The 21097-nt window shown below is 37.9% G+C and overlaps 1 pseudogene; it reads right to left on the reverse strand.

The window, feature by feature from the left end:
• Positions 1–234: 234 nt before the first annotated feature.
• On the reverse strand, positions 235–17792 carry LOC132519061 (uncharacterized; annotated as a pseudogene).
• Between the last annotated feature and the right edge of the window lie 3305 nt (positions 17793–21097).

Genomic DNA, 21097 nt, shown 5'->3' on the forward strand with positions numbered 1-21097 from the left:
AAATCCTTCATTCCTGAAGAGTCTGGGCCATTAGTAGTACTGCCGGGATTGGACTGTTGTAGCTTTCCATTGACATTAAATTAACCACAGAGCATGGTAACATTAAGAGGTTCCCTAAAGTATCTCTTGTATTCTAGACATGCTCTTCTTCACTTACTTTTGGAGTAATCATCCAATATCCCCTTGGTAGTCAGGATCAGTCACCTCAGCCAGCAGAGTAACTGCCTTCTTTGCCTATAGATTCAGAGGCCTGAGGAGCCCCAAGTAGCCAAGTGGCAGTCTTAACTTTATGTCTCCTGGTGGAAACATTCCTCCCTCTGGAACTAAGACTTCTAGACCAGCGGAGTATAAGGTCATGGGAACATGAAGCAACAATCTTGCTAGTGGGTCTCTAGAGGTAACAGTGAGTGGTGCTACTCCCATTTCCACCCCTTTTTTCCTGAATCCACAAATGCTAGTTATAGGAGAAACAGCACCATATATTGGAAACTGGTTCAGAAATAACACAGCCTTCTGGGAAAAGTTGTCCCAGGTCTGCAAGTTATTGCCATCAAGCTGGAATTATAACTGAGTCTTCAAAAGTTCTTTCCAGATAAAGAAGATGTGGTACATATATACAATGAAGTATTATTCATCCATAAAAAAGAATTAAATAATGTCATTTGCAGCAACATAGATGGACTTAGAGACTGTCATACTGAGTGAAGTGAGTCAGACAGAGAAAGACAAATATCATATGATATCACTTATATGTGGAATCTAAAAACAATGGTACAAATGAACTTATTTACAAAACAGAAATATTGTCACAGATGTAGAAAACAAACTTACAGTTACCAGGGGGAAAGTGGGGGGAGGGATAAATTGGGAAATTAGGATTGACATATACACACTACTATATACAAAATAGATAATTAATAAGGAGCTACTGTATAGCTCAGGGATCTCTACTCAATATTCTGTAATGACCTATATGGGAAAAGAATCTAAAAATGAGTGGATATATGCATATGTATAACTGATTCACTTTGCTGTACATGTGAAGCTAACACAACATTGTAAATCAACTATACTCAAAGAAAAAAAAAGTCATTCCTCTATTCTATCAAATCAACTGCTTCGAGGATGGTGGGAGATATAGTAAAACCAATGAGTTCTGTAAGCTTAGGTCCAGTACATTTGCTGAGAAGTGAGCTCCTTGGTCAGAAGAAATGCTATGTGGAATATGTGACAGTAGATAAAGCATTTTGTAAGTCCACGAAAGGTAGTTTTGGCAGAAACACTGCATGCAAGGAAGGCAAATCTGTATCCAGAGTAAGAGTCTATTCCAGTAAAAAAAAAAAAAAAAAAAAGGTGTTGCCCCTTCATGATGGAAGCTGTCCAGTGTAATCAACTTGCTACCAGGTAGCTGGCTGATAACCCCAGGGAATGGTGCCATATGGACACTCGGTCTCTTCATCTGGCAGGTTGGGCACTCAGCAGTGCCTGTAGCCAGGTCAGCCTGGGTGAGTGGAAGTCCATGTGGCTGAACCCATGTATCACCTCTATCCCTGCCACCATGGCCACTTTGTCCATGAGCTCTTTGGGTGATGACAGCGTGGCTGGGGAGAGAGGCTGGCTGGTGTCCATAGAATGTGTCATCTTATCCTCTTGACTATTAAAATCCTCCCCAGCTGAGGTCACACTTTGATGAACATTCTCCTTGAACACAAATATGTTCATGTTTTTTGCCCATTCAGAGAGACCTATCCACATACCTCTTCCCAAAATTTTCTGTAACCAATTTCCCAATGATGTTTCTTCCAAAGCCCTGATCATCCAACCAAACCATTAGCTATAGCCCATGAATTGGTGTATAATCACATGTCTAACCATTTCTCCTTCCAAGTAAATTAAACAGTCAGGTGCTCTGCTCAAATTCTTCCCATTGGGAGGATTTCTCTTTCCCACCATCCTTCAGGGATATTCCAGAGAGGGGCAGCAGTGTTGCAGCTGTCCACTTTCAAGTGGTGCCTGCATACCATGCAGACCCATCTGTAAACAAGGCCCTAGTCTTCTCTTCCTATACTGACTGATTATAGGGAGCTCCCCATGAGGTCGTAGGTGCAGGCTGGGGGAGAGAAGGCAGAGTAGCAGGAGGGGAGATCATGGGCATTTGGGTCACTTCTTCATGTAACTTGATTGTGCCTTCAGGGCCTGCTCAGCTCTAGTCATTATAAACCGCTTCCATTTGATGATAGAGCTCATCCCACTTTATGGCTTGTTAGGTCAGATAATACCCAGTTCATAAAGGGCAGCTCAAGTCACATGGTAACTTTGTCCATGCTTAGTGTTCAGTCTCCACTAAGGCCCAGTAGTAATCCAAGGGTTGTTTCTCGAAAGGAGAGTATCTGTGCGTGATGGCAAGGCTTTGCTCTAAAATACTAAGAGCCCATGCTGCAATTAACCTATAGGGACTCCAAACAGCATCCCTATCTCCCACTGACACCACTGGATCTACTGGATCACGTGGCCCAAGTGGTGGAGCAGCTTTTATGGTAGGCTGGATCTGTTGCAGAGCCTTCTCTTATTCTGGGACCCACTCAAAAGCTTTTTCAAATCCCCTGGTAAATGGGCTTAAGTAACACCCCAGATGAAGAAAATGTTGCCTCCAAAATCCAAAGAGGCACACTAGGCATTGTACCTTTTGAGATATTAGGAGGGCCAGATGTAACAACTCATCCTTTACCTTAAAAAGGATATCTCAACATGCCCCACACCACTGGACCCCTAGAAACTTCACCGAAGTATAAGATCCCTTAATTTTTGTCAGATTTATTTCTCAACCTCTCACACACAAATGTCTTACCAATAAGTCTAGAGTAGTTGCTACTTCTTGCTCACTAGGTCCAATCAGTTTAATGTCATCAGTGTAATTGACAAGTGTGATTCCTTGTGGGAGGGAAAGATGATCAAGATCACTGAGAACTAAGTTATGATGTAGGGCTAGAGCATTGATATACCCCTGAGGTAGGACAGTGAATTAGTAGTTTGGGCCTTACCAGTGAAAACTGCTTCTAGTGGTCCTTATGGACAGGTAAAGAGAAAAAATAAGTTACCAGCTCAATATCAGGTACCAGGAAATGTGCTAATTTGCTCAAGTAGTTAAACCATACTTGGTAAAGCAGCTGCAATTGGAGTCACCACCTGGTTAAGTTTATGACAATCCACTGTCATTATCCAAAAATTCATCTGTCTTCTGCACAGGCCAAATAGGCAAATTGAATGGGACTGTGGGTGGAATAACCACCCCCATATCTTTCAAGTCCTGGATTGTGGTACTAATCTCTGCAATCCCACAATGGGTGCAGTGCTGCTTTTGGTTTACTGTTTTCCAAGATAGAAGCAGTTCTAATGGATTCCACTTGGCCTTTCCTACCATAATAGACTCACTCCACAGGTCATGAAACCAGTTGGAGATTCTGTCAGCTGTTAATTATGTCTATCCCAATTATGCATTGTGGAACTGGGGAAATAACTACAGTATGGGTTCAGGCACCCACTTGACCCACTTTGAGATGGACATGAACTAAAACTCCACTAAAGTGGAGTCTCCAGAAGTCCCTCCAGAAGTCCCTACTAGCAGACCACAGTGATGTTTTGAGTCCCTTGGAATCAATGTCAGTTCAAAGCCAGTGTCTGGCTTTGAAGTCCCTACTAGCCTCCAGAAGTCCCTACTAGCAGACCACAGTGATGTTTTGAGTCCCTTGGAATCAATGTCAGTTCAAAGCCAGTGTCTAGTAGTCTCTAAAAGGTCTATTTCCTTTACCCCAAAGTACAGTTACCCTGGTAAAAAGCTACAGGTCTATTTAGGGAAGACTAGAGAAAAAGCAACAGTATAAATGTTGGCAGTGTTCCAGAACTTTTCCTCAAGGTGGACTGGCCTCCTCTTCATTCAAGGCATTCCAAGTCTGTAAAGTGGCTCAAGTCTAGGAATTGATTGAGGGGCCGTGACTGTGTTTTTATGATTCAGGTTAGACTTGGGTTCACTTGAACTAGAACTTCTCTGCTTATATAGATCAAGGAAGATGTTAGTAGGCTTCTTGTCTATTTCATTTCTAAAAAGGCCATAATCAACTAACCAATGCCATAGCTCTATTCAGACTATTCTGAGTGCTGCTTTAACTCTGTTGTCCCTCACAGTAACCATGCCCACCTTGCCTTGGTGGTTGAGCCTCCATCACCCAGGGCTCCAATTCCATTGCACTTAGGTTTCCCAATTCAGTGTCCTCAGTTACCACTGTAAGATCCGTCCTGAGGAAAATCCCATAGTTTATACTAGGTGCTGGGGCTCCCTTCACAAATTTATATCTTATAGTCGGTGAAAGTTACGCCTTCTAGATTTTCTCAGGGTGGGCAAGTATGTCTTAAATGACAAGCCCATTTTAACATTCTGATCTTCCTGAACCTTTGAATCTCTTCCTTTACAAAGGCAGGCCTGGCATTTCTAACTCATCACTATGGTCCTACTTTGGGTTCATGTTTCAGCCAATCAACAAAACAAATTGTTTGAGCCCTTTCTAACTCCCCAGGATGCAACATTAAGTGTGGAAAGTTTAAATATCCATTCCCACATATGTTCCCCAGATTTCTATCTATAAATTAGAAAACTCAAGTAGTTCTTTGGAGTAAAGTGCACATCCTCATAGGATATATTTTGTACCTCACTTTTAGGGGCCTGCTGGGACTTTAGTTATGGATCGGCGGGGGGGGTGGGGAGGTGGTCCTCAAAAGAATCAGCATTTTTTCCAAGGCAACTTTGTCGAGGGAGGTCTTTACATTTTCCTGCTGTACAATATATATTTGTTGCTTATTTATTTTATAAATAGTAGTTTGTACCTCTCAATCCCATATCCCTGTCTTGGCCCTTCCCCATCCCTCTCCCCCTGGTAACCACTATTTTTCTTTCTATATACGTGAGTCTCTTTCTTTTTTGTTATATTCATTCATTTGTTTTCTTTTTTAGATTCCACATAAAAGTGATAGCATACTGTACTTTTCTTTCTCTGCCTGACTTATTTCACTATGCATAATACTCTCTAGGTCCATTCACGTTATTACAAATGGCAGAATTTTATATTTTTCTATGGCTGAGTAATTGTTTCCGTATTCTGGCTATTGTAAGTGATGTTGCTGTGAAGATTAGGGTACATATATCTTTTACAATTAGTGCTTTTGTTTCATTCAGATGTATACCCAGGAGTGACATTGCTGGATCATATGGTAACTCTATTTTTTGTTTATTAAGGACCCCCCATACTGTTCTCCATAGTGGCTGCATCATTTACATTCCCATCAACAGTGTACTAGGGTTCTGTTCTCTCCACATTCTCACCAACATTTGTTATTTGTAGACTTTCCAATGATAACCATTCAGACAAGTGTGAGGACATATCTCATTGTGGTTTTTACTTAGATCTCTCTAATAAATAGTAATGTTGAGCATCTTTTCATGTGTCTGTTGACCATCTGTATGTCTTCTTTAGAAAAATGTCTGTTCATGTATTTAGTCCATTTTTAATTTTTGTATATTTAGTTGTATGATCTGTTTATATTTTGAATATTAACCCATTATTGGTCATATCATTTGCAAATATTTTCTCCAATTCAGTAGGTTGTATTACTATTTTCCTTTTGTTGCTGGTTTCCTTTGCTGTACAAAAGCTTTTAACTTTAATTAGTTCCCATCTGTTTATTTTTCTTTTATTTCTTGTGCTTTAGAAGACAGATCCATCCAAAATATTACTACAATTTATGTCAAAGAATGCTCTGCTTATGTTATCTTCTAGGAGTTTTATGGTTTTCAGTCTTACATTTAGTTCTATAATCCATTTTAAGATTTTGGTGTGAGGGAATATTCTAATTTCATTGACTTATTTGTAGCTGTCCAGTTTTCCCAGTACGACTTATTGAAGAGAGATTGTAGAATAGACATTCTTGCCTCTTCTGTCATAGATTAATTGACCATATGTCCACAGGTTTATTTTGGGTTCTCTGTTCTGTTCCACTGATGTGTCCATTTTTGTGTCAGTACCATGATGTTTATTGTAGCTTTGAAGTGTAACCTGAAGTCTGGAAGGGTTATAACTCCAGCTTTGCTTTTTTATTCTCAGGATTGCTTCAGCAATGCTGGATCTTTTTGGTTCCATACAAGTTTTAGGATTATTTGTTCTAGTCCTATAGGATATGTCATGTGTATTTGGATAGGGATAGCATTAAATCTGTTGATTGCTTTGGGTAGTATCGCCATTTTAACAATATAAATTCTTCCAATCAAAGATCATGGGCTATCTTTCCATTTCTTGGGATAATCTTCAATTTTCTTTATCAGTGTTTTACAGTTTTCAGAGTATAGGTCTTTCACCTCTTTGGTTAAGTTTATAACCAGGTATTTCTTTCTTTTGATGCAATTTTAAGCAGGATTTTTAAAAAGGTTATATTTCTGCTAGCTTATTATTAGTGGATATAAAAACAGCAAATTTACTTATATTAGTCTTATATCCTGCACCCTTGCTGAATACATTTATTGGTTCTAATAGTTTTTTAATGGAGATTTTATGGTTTCCTAAATATAATATAATGACATCTGCAAATACTGACAGTTTTAATTCTTCCCTTCCAAACTGGATGCACTTTATTTCTTTTTCTTGTCTAATTGCTGTGGAGAGAACTTCCAATACTATGTTAAATAGAAGTGGCAAAAGTGGGGATTCTCGTCTTGTTCCTGATTTTAGAGGAAAGCCTTTCAGCTTTTTACCATTGAGTATGGTGTTAGCTATGACTCTGTCATAAATGACCTTTAAAATGTTAAGATATATTCCCTTTGAATAAACTTTGATAAGAGGTTTTTTTAATCATGAATGGATGTTGAATTTTATCAAAAGGTTTTTCTGTGACTATTGAAATGATCATATGATTTTTATCCTTACTTTTTGTTAATGTGGTGTGTCACATTGATTGATATGTATATGTTGAACCATCCTTGCATCCCTGGAATAAATTCCACTTGATTATGGTATATCATCCTTTAAATTTATTGTTGAATTCAGTTTGCTAAAATTTCGTTGAGGAGTTTTCCATCTATATTCACCAGCAATATTGACCTGTTATTTTCTTTTTTTATTGCATAATTGTGTCATTGTAGAGTGAACTTAGGAGTATACACTCCTCTTCAATTTTTTGGAATAGTTTGAGATGGATGGTTATTAGTTCTTCTTTATATAATTGGTAGAATTCCCCTATGAAGCTGTTGAGTCCTGCCAGTTTCCAGTTAGTTTTCCATAAGAATTGTTCCATATGTAGATATATGTCTGATGAATCTGTGGGGGGAGGTAAACTCCACATCTTCCTACTCAACAATCCTGATCCCCCTCCCTTCAATAATTATGTTAAATGTCAATGGACTAAATGTTCCAATCAAAAGATATAGAGTGGCAGATTGGATAAAAAAACAAAACCCATCTATGTGCTACCTACAGAAGACTCACTTCAGGTAAGACACACACAGACCAAAATGAGTAAATGGTTAAAAATATTTCATGAGAACAGAAATGACAAGAAAGTGGGGGCAACAATACTCTTATTAGACAAAATAGACTTTAAAGGAAAGGCTATAACAAAAGATAAAGAAGGGCATAAATGGGAGGATGGAGTCAAGATTGTGCAGCAGGAGGACACAGAGTTCACGTTTCCTCACAACTAGGGCACCTACCAGGCACTGGTGGGAGACCTTGGACACCTAAGGTGACGGGAGGAACCCCTGAGTCACCAGATAGGACTTGGGGGAAAACAAGGGGCAGTGGAAAAGTGGAGGCAGGACAGGACTGGTGCCCCTGAGGGGCATCTGGGGGAGAGGAGAGGTTCCCATGCCTGGAAGGGCACACTCACCACGAAGGGATCAACAGGGAAAGGGAGAGAGAATGCAGCCAGAGTTTCTGCCACAGATTTGATCCCAGGAAGCCTGCTGAGGTTCTGGCAGATCCTCCACCCTCTGAGTCCCCTACCAGCTGCACTGAGCCTAAGTCTAGCCTGCTACCACCCAAGGGCCTTTTCTGGATGTGTGGGTCCTGAGCAAAGCGCCTGCCCCCGCGCTAAGCCCCACCCTCACCTAAGATCAGCCCCACCAAAGCCAAGACCTTTTCTGGCCTTATTTATTTAGCTAGTTTTTGTCATTGTGGTTCTGTTTTACCTTGTTGTTCTTTCATTTATATTTTTTCTAATATATTTTCTATTTTTCTAATTTTATTATTTTTTTTTTACTCTTTGTTATTTTACTGCTCCTTTTTCTCTTTTTTTTTTTTTGGCAAGCTGTATAGCTTCTGGGATCTTGGTTCACCAGCTGGGAGTAGGGCCTGAGCTCCTGTAGTGGGAGCACCAAGTCCAAACCACTGGACTAACAGAGAACCTCAGACCCCAGGGAATATTCATTGGAGTGAAGTCTCCCAGAGAAAATCATCTTGGCACCAAGCTCTGGCTCTACCCAACTGTCTGCAAACTCCAGTGCTGGAAGCCTCAGGCCAAACAACCAGTAAGACAGGAACACAATCCCACCTATTTAAGAAATGAGATGACAAAAAATGTGTTACAGATGAAGGAGCAAGGCAAAAACCTTCAAGACCAAATAAATGAAGAGGAAATAGGCAACTTACCTGAAAAAGAATTCAGAGTAATGATAATAAAGATGATCAAAAATGTCAGTAATAGAGTGGAGGCATGAATTAGGAAATACAAGAAATGTTTAACATAGACCTAGAAGAAGTAAAGAACAACCAGTGGTGAACAATACAATAACTGAAATGAAAAATACACTAGAATGAATCAATAGCAGAATGTTGAGGCAGAAGAACAAATAAGTGAGCTGGAAGATAGAATGGTGGAAATAATTGCTGAGGAGCAGAATAAAAAGAAAAAAGAATGAAAAGAATTGAGGACCATCTCAGAGACCACTGGGACAACATTAAATGCACCAACATTCAAATTATAGGGGTCCCAGAGGAAGAAGAGAAAGAGAAGTGGTCTGAGAAAATATTTGAAGAGATTATAGTCAAAAAATTGCCTGACATGAGAAAGGAAATAGCCACCCAAGTGCAGGAAGCACAGAGAATCCCATACAGGATAAATCCTAGAATAAACATGCCAAACAACACAATCAAACTAACAAAAATTAAATTCCAAGAAAAAATATTAAAAGCAGCAAGGGAAAAACAACAAATAACATACAGGGAAATCCCCAGTTTATCAGCTGATTTTTCAGCAGAAACTCTGCAGACCAGAAGGGAGTGGCAGGATATATTTAAACCGATGAAAGGGAAAAACTTACAACCAAATTACTCTACCCAGCTAGGATCTCATTCAGATTCAACAAAGAAATCAAAAACTTTACAGGCTAGCAAAAGCTAAGAGAATTCAGCACCACCAAACCAGCTTTACAACAAATGCTAAAGGAACTTCTCTAAGTGGAAAACACAAGAGAAGAAAAAGACCTACAATAACAAACCCAAAACAGTTAAGAAACTGGTAATAGAAACATACATATCGATAATTACCCTGAATGTAAATGATTAAATGTTTCAACCAAAAGACACAGACTGGATGAATGGATACAAAAACAAGACCTGAATATATGCAGTCTAGAAAAGACTCACTTCAGACCTAAGGACACATACAAAATGAAAGTGAGGGGATGAAAAAATGTATTCCATGAAAATGGAAATCAAAAGAAAGCTGGAGTAACAATACTCATGTCAGATAAAATACACTTTAAAATAAAGACTGTTATAAGAGATAAGGAAGGATACTACACCACCCCCATCAAGGGATCAATCCAAGAAGATATAACAATTATAAATATGTATGCACCAAAGATAGGAGCACCTCAATATATAAACAAATGGTAATAGCCGAAAATGGGAAATCAACAATAACACAGTAATAGTGGGGGACTTTAACAACCACTTACACCAAATGGACAGATCATCCAGAAAGAAAATAAATAAGGAAACACAAACTTCAAATGACACATTAGACCAGATAGATTTAATTGATATTTATAAAACATTCCACCCAAAAGCAGCAGACTACACTTTCTTCTCAAATGCACATGGAACATTCTCTGGGATAGATCACATCTGGGTCACAAATCAAGCTTTGGTAAATTTAAGAAAACTGAAGTCATATCAAGCATCTGTTCTGACCACAACACTATGAGACTAGATATCAATTACAGGGAAATAAACTGTAAAAAAAAAAAAGAAAAACTCGAAAACATATGGAGGCTAAACAGTGCACTGCTAAATAAACAAGAGATCACTGAAGAAATCAAAGAGGAAATCAAAAAATACATAGAAACGAATGACAATGAAAACACAACAACCCAAAACCTATGGGATGTAGTAGAAGCAGTTCTAAGAGGGAAGTTTATAGCAATTCAATCTCTCCTTAAGAAACAAGAAAAATCTCAAACAAAAATTCTAAACTTACACCCAAAGCAACTAGAGAAAAAAAAAATAAATCAAAACCCAAAGTTAGTAGAAGGAAAGGGTTCTTTGAGAAGAAAAACAAAATTGATAAACCATTAGCCAGACTCATCAAGAAAAAAAGGGAGAGGACTCAAATCAATAAAATTGGAAACAAAAAAGGGTAAGTAACAACAGACACTGCAGAAATACAAAGGATTATAAGAAACTACTACAAGCAACTATATGTCAATAAAATGGACAACCTAGAGGAAATGGAAAAGGTCATAGAAAGGTACAATTTTCCAAGACTGAGCCAGGAAGAATTAGACAATATAAATAGACCAATCACAAGTACTGAAATTGAAACCATAAATAAAAATCTTCCAACAAACAAAAGTCCAGGACCAGATGGCTTCATAGGCATATTCCATCAAACATTTAGAGAAGAGCTAACACTTATCCTTCTTAAACTCTTCCAAAAAATTGCAGAGGGAGGAACAATCCCAAACTCATTCTACGAGGCCACCATCACCCTGATACCAAAACCAGACAAAGATATGACAAAAAAAGAAAATTACAGCAGACCAATATCACTGATGAACATAGATGGAAAACCCTCAGCAAAATATTAGCAAGCAGAATCTAACAATACATTAAAAGGACCATCCACCATGATCAAGTGGAATTTATCCCAGGAATGCAAGGCTTCCTCAATGTATGCAAACCAATCAGTGTGATACACCTTATTAACAAATTAAACAATAAAAACCATATGATCATCTCAATAGATGCAGAAAAAAAGCTTTTGACAAAGTTCCCATTTATGATAAAAAATCTCTCCAAAAAGTGGGCATAGATGGAACCTACTTCAACATAACAAACCCACAGTAAACATCATTCTCAATGGTGAAAAACTGAAAGCATTTCCTCTAAGATCAGGAACAAGACAAAGATATCCACTCTTGCCCCTATTCAGCATAGTTTTGTAAGTCCTAGACTGGCAATCAGAGCAGAAAAAGAATAAAAGGAATCCAAATTGGATGATACGAAGTAAAACTATCACAATTTGCAGATGACATGATACTATATATAGAAAATACTAAAGATGCCACCAGTAAACTAATAGAGCTCATCAATGAACTTGGTAAAGTAGCAGGATACAAAACTAATGCACAAAAATCTCTAGATTCCTATACACAAACAATGAAAAATCAGAACACGAAATTAAGGAAACACTCCAATTTACCAGTGCAACAAAAAGAATAAAATACCTAGGAATAAACCTGCTTAAGGAGGCAAAAAGACCTGTATGCAGAAAACAATAAAACACTGATGAAAGAAATCAAAGATGGCACAAACAGATGGAGAAATATACTATGTTCTTGCATTGGAAGAATCAATATTGAGAAAATGACTATACTATCCAAAGCAATCTACAGATTCTATGCAACCCTTATCAAATTACCAATTGCAGTTTTCACAGAATTAGAACAACAAATTTTACAATTTATATGGAAGCACAATAGATCTCGAATAGCCAAAGCAATCTTGAGAAAGATATACGGAGCTGGAGAAATCAGAATCCCTGACTTCAGACTATACTACAAAGCTATAGTAGTCGACAGTATGGCACTGGCACAAAAACAGAAATGTATATCAAGGGTACAGGATAGAAAGCCCAGAGATAAACACATGCACCTATGGTTACCTAATCTATGAATAAGCAGGAAAGAATATACAATGGAGAAAAGACAGCTTCTTCAATAAGTGGTGCTGGGAAAACTGGACAGCTACATGTAAAAGAATGAAATTAGAACACTACATAAGACTATACACGAAAATAAACTCAGAATGAAATATAGACCTAAATGTAAGACTGGACACTATAAAACTCTTAGAGGAAAACATAGGAAAAACACTCTCTGACATAAACCCCAGTAAGATCTTTTTTGACCCACCTCTTAGAGAAATGAAAATAAAATCAAAATGAACAAATGTGACCTAATTAAACTTAAAAGCTTTTGCACAGCAAAGGAAACAATAAACAAGATGAAAAGAAAACCCTCAGGATGGGAGAAAATATTTTCAAACGAAGAAGTGGACAAAATGTTGATCTCCAAAATATACAAGCAGCTCATGGAGCTCAATATGAAGAAAACAAACAACCAAATAAAAAAATGGTGGAAGACCTAAATAAACATTTCTCCACAGAAGACATACAGATGGCCAACAAACACATGAACAGATGCTCAACATCACTAATTATTAGAGAAATGCAAATCAAAACTACAATGTGGTATCACCTCACACCATTCAGAATGGTCATCATAAAAAAATCTAGAAACAATAAATCCTGGAGAGGGTGTGGAGAAAAAGGAACCCTCTTGCACTGTTGGTGGGAATGTAAATTGATACAGCCATGGTGGAGAACAGTATGGAGTTTCTGAAAAAACAAAAATAGAACTACCATATGACCCAGGAGTCCCACTACTGGGCATATAACCTGAGAAAACCATAATTTTCCCAGTGATTTTTGCAGCACTATTTACAATAGCCAGGACTTGGAAACAACCTAAATGTCCAAAAACAGATGAATGGAAAAAGAAGATGTGGTACATATATACAATGGAATATTACACAGCCATAAAAAGAACAAAATTGGGTCATATGTAGAGATATGGATGGACCTAGAGTCTATCATACAGAGTGAAGTAAGTCAGAAAGAGAAAAAAAATATTGTATATTAACGCATATATGTGGAATCTAGAAAAATGGTACAGAAGAACCTATTTATAGGACAGGAATAGAGATGTAGAGGTAGAGAATGGACACGTGGACACAGACGGGGAAGGGGAGCATGGGGTGAATTGGGAGATTAGGATTGATATATATACACTACCATGTGTAAAATACATAGCTAGTGGGAACCTGCTCTATAGCTCAGGGAGCTCAGTTTGGTGCTCTGTGATGACCTAGATGGTGGAACTGGGGGTGGGGGGTTGGAGGAAGGTCCAGGAGGGAGGGAATATATGCATACATATAGCTGACTCACTTCATTTTACAGCAGAAACTAACACAACATTGTAAAGCAATTATACTCTAATAAAAATAAATAAAAATAAGGCGATCAATACAAGAAGAAGCTATTACACTTGTTACTATATATGTACCCTATACAAGAGCAGCTAAATATATAAAGCAAATATTAACAAACATAAAGGAAGAAATTGATTCTTGATTCAATTTTAGTGGGTTGCATGTTTCTAGAAACTTGTCCATTTCTTCTAGGTTGTGGAATTGGTTGGCATATAATTGTTCAGAGCATTCCCTTATGGTTTTTTGTGGTATCAGTTGTTTTGTCTCCTTTTGCATTTCTTATTTTGTTTGTGTTCTCTCTCTTTTCTTCTTTGTAAGCCTGGCTGCAGGTTTATCAATCTTGCTTATCCTTTCAGAGAAACAACTGTTGGTTTTATTGAATTTTTCTATTGTTTTTTAAATCTCTATTTTATTTATTTCCTCTCTGATCTTTATTTCTTTCCTTCTGCTGACTTTAGGTTTTGTTTGTTCTTCTTTTTCTAATTCTTTTAAGCAGTAGATTAGGTTGTTTATTTGAGATTTTTCTTGTTTTTGAGGAAGGCCTGTATTGCTATGAACTTCCCTTTAATAGCTGCTTTTGCTGAATCTCATAGATTTTGTATGATTGTGTTTTCATTGTCATTTGTCTCAATGTATTTTTTAATTTCCTCTTTGATTTCATCGCTGACCCATTGGTTTTTTAGTAACAAGTTGTTTAGTCTCCATGTAATCATTTTTTTTCCTCATTTCTTTTTCTTTGGTTAATTTCTAGTTTCATGCTGCTGTGGTCAGAAAAGCTGCTTGGGATAATTTCTGTACTCTTAAATTTGTTGAGGCTTCCTTTGTGCCCAAGTATGTGGTCAATTCTAGAGAATGTTCCATGTGCACATTAAAATAATGTGTATTCTGGGTTTTTTGGTTGTAATATCTTGAAAATATCAAGTCTAACTTTTCTTTTGTATCACCTAGTATCTCTGTTGCCTTATTGATTCTTTGCCTGAAAGATCTGTCCATTGATGTCAGTGGGGTGTTAAAGTCTCCTACTATTATTTTATCCCTGTCAATTTCTCCTTTTATGTCTGTTATTATTTGTTTTATGTATTTGGATGCTCCTATATTAGGTACACTTATGTTGACAAGTGTAAAATCCTCTTCCTGTATTGATCCTTTTATCATTATATAATGTCCTTCTTTATCTTTCTTTATGACCTTGTTTTAAAGTCTACTTTGTCTTCTATGAGTATTGCCACCTCCACTTTCTTGTCATTTCCATTTGCATTAAATATCTTTTTCCTTCCCTTCACTTTCAATCTATATGTGTCCTTTGCACTAAAAATGGGTCTCTTGTAGGCAGCATATCATAGGCTCTTGTTTTTTTTATCCAGTCTGCCACTTTGTGTGATTGGAGCATTTAGTTCATTGACATTTAGGGTAATTATTAATAGATATGTATTTATTGCCATTTTAAACCTTGTTTTCCTATTGATTTTATATTTCTTCTTTGTCCTGTTCTTTTTCTTTTTCCTTTTGTGCCTTGATGATTTTCTTTTGTATAATACTTAAGTTCTCTCTCTCTTTTTTTTTTTTGTAGATCTATTTTATATTTTTCTTTGTGGTTACCCTGTTTTTCAAGTATATTAACCGCTTCCTAGATCTACTTGCTTTAGACTCATAGTCATATAAGCCCATAGATATTCTAGGGAAAAAGAAATCTACATTTTCTTTTTTTTTTTTTTTTTTTGTGGTACATGGGCCTCTCACTGTTGTGACCTCTCCCATTGCGGAGCAGAGGCTTCGGACATGAAGGCTCAGCGGCCATGGCTCACAGGCCCAGCCACTCCGCGGCACGTGGGATCTTCCCAGACCGGGGCATGAACCCGTGTCCCCTGCATCGGCAGGCAGACTCTCAACCACTGCGCCACCAGGGAAGCCCTGAAATCTACATTTTCTTACTCTCCTCCCCCACATTTAATAATTTTTATATCCTTTTTTACATCTTCATGTTATCATCACTTTCACAGAAAACATTTTGATTTTTTTTAATCTGTGTGCTGGCTTAGTTATGTGATATATTTTCCAACTGTGATTTTCTCTTTCCTATAGATTTTTACTTCTTTACTGTTTAGAGAAGACCTTTCAATATTTTCTTTAGGATAGTTTTAATTTTGCATATTCTTTTATTTTTTGCTTTTTTGAGAAATTCTTTACCTCTCTTTCTATTCTAAATGATAATCTTGCTGGGTAGAGTATCCTAGGTTTCAGATTTTTCCCTATCAGGACTTTTTGAATATCTCTTGCTACTCCCTTCTGACCTGAAATGTTTCTGTAGAGAAATCAGCTGATAGCCTTATGTGGGTTCCCTTATAATTAACTCTTTATTGTCTCTTGTTGCGTTTAGAATCCTCTCTTTAACTTTTGCCATTTTTATTATATGTCTTTTGGTTTATCTTTTTTGCGACCCTCTGTGCTTCCTGTACCTGGATATCTGTTTTCTTCATTAGGTTTAGGAAGATTTCAGCCATAATTTCTTCAAATACCTTTTTGATCTCCTTTTCTTTTTTCTCCCCTTCTGGAATCCCTATTATGAATAGGTTGGCATGCTTTATAGTATCCCATGGATCTCTTATATTGCTTTCATATTTTTTTCATTTGGCTTTCTGTCTGCTGTCCTGATTGGGTGATTTTCATTATTCTATCTTCCAGGTCACTTATTCATTCTTCTCCATTATTCATTCTGCTATTCATTGCCTTTAGCTCAGCTTTCATCTCTGCAAATGAGTTTTATAGTTTTTCTTGGTTCCTCTTTATAGTTTTTAGTTCCTTTTTACAGTACTCTGCATTTCTGTTGATAGACTTTCTTAATTTCTTCAGTAAGTATTTTTATTATCTCCTTTCTGAAATCAGTGTCTATTAGAATGAAGAGGTCTGCTTCGTTGTTTCTTCTTTTAGGAGAATGCTTTTGGTCTTTTAACTGGGTGAGATTCTTCATTTTACTTATATTTCTCTTACTCTGTGAGTTTAGGAGAAACAATTATCTACTGTGGTCTTGGAGGGCTCTTTATACGTGGGGTCATCCCTGTGTAGCTTATGTGGGTTTAATATATATGGTGGGAGGGCTGTTTTTAGTATGGATACCTGTTGCCTCTTTCCTCACTGTGTGCTGGTCTTTATCCCCTTGATGGGGGGTGTGCAGATGTGGTGGCTGGTGCCTGGTCTTGGAGTTCTCGGTGGCAGTGGATGGCTCAGATACACCCCCGGGACATGTGATGTGACCAGTGGTGGCTCTTAACCACTGCTGGGTTGCATGAGGGAGGCAGCTGGAGCTCTTGACTACTCCTGGGGTCAGGAAGGGAGTTGGCAGGGGCCCACAGCCACTCTTTGTTTCCAAGAGGGAGTCATTGGTGGCCCGAGATCACTCCTGTATTCCAGGAGGGAGTTGTCAGAGGAGGGAGTGGGTGGAGGCCTGCAACTGCTCCTGGGGTCTGGGAAGGTGTCAGTGAGGGCTCTTGACAACACCTGGCATCAAGGTGGGTGGTGGTGGAGGCTCGTGACCACTCCTGGAGCCCATGCAGGCAGTGTCTTGCCCTCTGGGAGCACACAGGGAAAAAGCTACCATCCAGATCCTGCCCCTCCCCTGTGCACCCCACCCAAACAATGGCAACTGGTCTTTAAGACAGCTCAGGCTTCCTCTGCATTCCAGCCATGGTCATACTGGATTCCTGCCCTCCCTCCCCCAGTCTGTCTCCACATAGCCAACCCCAGTCTTCTGCCTGGTTCTGATCTCTGGAGCCCGAGTTCCAGCATCCAGCCCCTGCCAGCACTGGTGGACATGCGTGTCAGGCTGGGGAGTACGGGGTGACAGCACTGACTCATCTGTACAGTTCTCCTTCTTCTCTGGCTGCTGCAAACTGGCTGCTGCATTCTCCTCTGAGGCTCTGAACCTCTGAAGCTACCCTTCTGTCCTGGCCAATTTCCCTGCAAGTGAGGTGGTTTCCCTGGGTGCAGGAATCTTTCTTCTTTCACAACTCCCTCTTAGGGGCACAGGTCCCTTCTTGATTCCTTTTTTGCTTTTTTTTTCTTTTATCCTACCTGGTTACATGGAGATTGTCTTGCCCTTTCATCAGCCTGAGGTCTTTTGCCAACGTTCAGTAGATATTCTGTGAGAATCATTCCACACGTAGATGTATTTTTGTTGTAGATGTGGGCGAGGGTGAGGTTCATGTCCTACTACTTTGCCATCTTGATTGCTCTTTATTGTAGTTTTGATTTTCATTTCTCTAATAATTAGTAACGTTGAGCATCTTTTCTTGTGCCTATTGGCCATTTGCATGTCTTCCTTGGAGAAATGTTTATTTAGGTCTTCTGCCCATTTTTTGTTTGGGTTGTTGTTGTTGTTATTGATTTGTATGAGCTGTTTGAGAAAACACATTCTTTTCAAGTGCATTCATTATGTAAAACAGTATGGAGATTCCATAAATAAACTAAAATAGAGTTACAATATGATCCAGCAATCCCACTGCTGGGCATATATCCAGAAAAAACAAAAACTCTAATTCAAAAAGATATATTGCCCCAATGTTTTTAGCAGCATTATTTACAATTGCCAAGACATGGAAACAACCCAAGGGCTCATTAAAAGATGGTAAGTTAAGAAGATTTGGTATGTGTGGGTATGTGTGTATAGATAGATAGATAGATAGATAGATAGATAGATAGATATACAGATATATAGGTATACATACACACACATATATATAATGGAATTTTACTCAACCATAAAGAAGAATGACATTTTGCTCTCCAACATGGATGGACTTAGACAGTATTATGCTAGTAAAAAAAATGAATCAGACAAAGAAAGACAAATATTATATGATATTACTTATAGGTGGAATTTAAAAAATAATACAAATGAATCTATATATTGTACAAAGCAGAAACAGACTCACAGATATAGAAAACAAATTTTGGTTACCAGGGGAAAGAGAGGCAGGGAGACATAAATTAGGAATGTGGTGGTCCAGCTGCTGTCAGAGATTTGGACTGTCCCTAGTATGTCCCCTGTGTAAGTGCCAGTAATGGCTGCTCCTGCCCTTCTCTGATATCACCTCATGTCTGAGTCACCTCTGCATTCCATGGCCAAATTCTTTCCTTGGTCATGGCAGCCTTCACTCCAGTGTGGAGCTATAATGTGAAGTAAATGGGGCTGGAACATTCATTCAGCTCAGGCTAGGGCACACATCAGGGTGGGAGAACTTGGGCAGCCACTTGTGCAGTTTTCAATCTGCTCTCTCTGTTCCACCATGGGTGCTAGTCAGCATTCACACTCCTCATGAGCAGAGCCCAGGCTTCCCACAATCCTCCTGTTAGTCCCACCAGCCTTCCAACCAGCCAAGGGGGACCCTCTTCCTTGTGTTGGACAATATATAACTGGAACTGCTCACTCCCCAGAGAGAGTCTCTGCCCATGTGATCTCCCTTTTCCTCTGAGTTCCCTCTCCAGGGCACAGGTCCTGACCTGGCCACTTCTCTTCCCTTCCTACCCAGTTTTGTGTGGATCTTTCTTAGAGCCTTTGTTGTACAAGAGTCTTTCTGCCAGTCTCCAGTTAGTTTTCAGTAAGAATTTTCCTCATGTAGAGGTACTGTTGATGTGTTCATGTGGGGGAGGTGAGTTTCATGTTCCCCTACTCTGCCATCTTGATCACACTTGTCTATTGATTTAAATGTTAATATCCAAAAAACTTCCTCACAGACACACCCAGAATAACGTTTGACCAAATATCTGGATACATGGTGGCCCAATCAAGTTGACACATAAACTTAACTATCACAAAGAGTTTTAAGCCATAAACAAAAAATTGTAAAACACTTCTCCCTCATACACTTGTTATATATTTACTCAAAACTGATTCATAATCCGCATGTTAGTTACTACATCCAATTTAAAACAAATTCCTGTTCTCATGGACATATAGTATTAATTCCTTTTTCAGAGTATTCCACTGACATGTTATAAAATAATATTGCAAAATGTTTATTCTTTCTTTCCAAGTATGATATTGTCACTAACTCTGTGTATGATTTTATAAACTTATTACCCAGTATGTATCTTTATATGTTTTTAACATAAGAACTAAAAATTTAAATCTACTTTTAGCTTTTCTTCATTTTGGTGACACTACATTAATATCAATATTAGTATTTTTTTTCTTTCCATAGATATAATCAATTCTTTTATCAGAGATTTCACTATGTAATTCTGAAAATTACATAAAACCTTCTGTGGCTCCCTCCTACTATTTGAAAAAGTCCCATAACAGAAAACATACTAGGGACCAGGGGCAAATATCTGACTGATCTAGATAAGTTGGATTTCCAAATATTCATGAACATGTTTCCTAGTCAAGCTCTTGCTTTGGCTATTCTTATAAAATCGTCATACTTACAGAGAGTTGGACTGCCCCTAACGTGTCCCCTGTGTAAATGCCAGAAATGGCTGCCCCTGCTCAAGTTTCACTTGTCCCAGCAGCAAAAGATTCATATTCATATTGAAACTGGAGTCTTCATTCATAATGATTATAAAACCTTTTTGAATTACATCATTTATACTATTATTTTATCATTAACTGAATGCCTCAGTGAAGTATAGTTAAATTATTGATCCATTTTGTGAATTCAGAATATATACAGTTCTATGATCACAACAATAAAATAGGGTTAGCGATAAACAAAACTAATACACAAATGATGTGGACATAAGTTATATAAACAAATAGATTAATGCAGAATTGTAGCAAGTATACAATCCTTGAAACATAATTATTATTCAGAACAGGAAGACATTTCTTTATTACATTTATATTGTGCATTATTTTATATTATACATTATTACTGTTACATTTCAAATTTATGAAATGTATGTGAACAAACATTTTATTTTATCGTCTTAAAGCACCCAAACTCTTTCAAACTACCCAAAGACCATCAGGAGCCACCAGTGTTTCAAGGACTGTTCTTTAAGAAACATTGCCCTAGGGGTTCATTGCAGATATCTCAGGGAATGCAACAAAAGGCAAGAGGAAGGAGTGGCTGGCAGAACAGAAGACAACTCATTTCAACAAGAGGATTCAGCTTTTATCTAATTTACATATTGAGTTTCTAAGGAAAATTTTTACTTCAAGAAGTATTTCTACTTCAAGGAATTTTTTATATTTAAAAAGCACAATCACTAAGTTTGTCTAGAATATAAACATGAAAAAATTAAAGATAAATTATTTGAATGACCTCATACTATTAGCTAGTGGCACAGTTAGAACAAGAATCTAAGGTCTCCCAACACAGCTGGTCTTTTCACATATCACTTTCTCTCCTTTAGAATAGTGGAAGGAAAAGGGGGTATGATCGTTTTAGAGCAAAAAGCTACTAACACTGTAGAAAGAAGGTTTAAGGGATATGCCAAAAGTAAGTAACATGTAGCATACCCAGTAAAACTTCTGTCATGAGCAAGATAAAGGGAAGAAATATATA

This window comes from Lagenorhynchus albirostris, chromosome 4 (genome assembly GCF_949774975.1).
Source record: "Lagenorhynchus albirostris chromosome 4, mLagAlb1.1, whole genome shotgun sequence".
NCBI lineage: Eukaryota > Metazoa > Chordata > Mammalia > Artiodactyla > Delphinidae > Lagenorhynchus > Lagenorhynchus albirostris.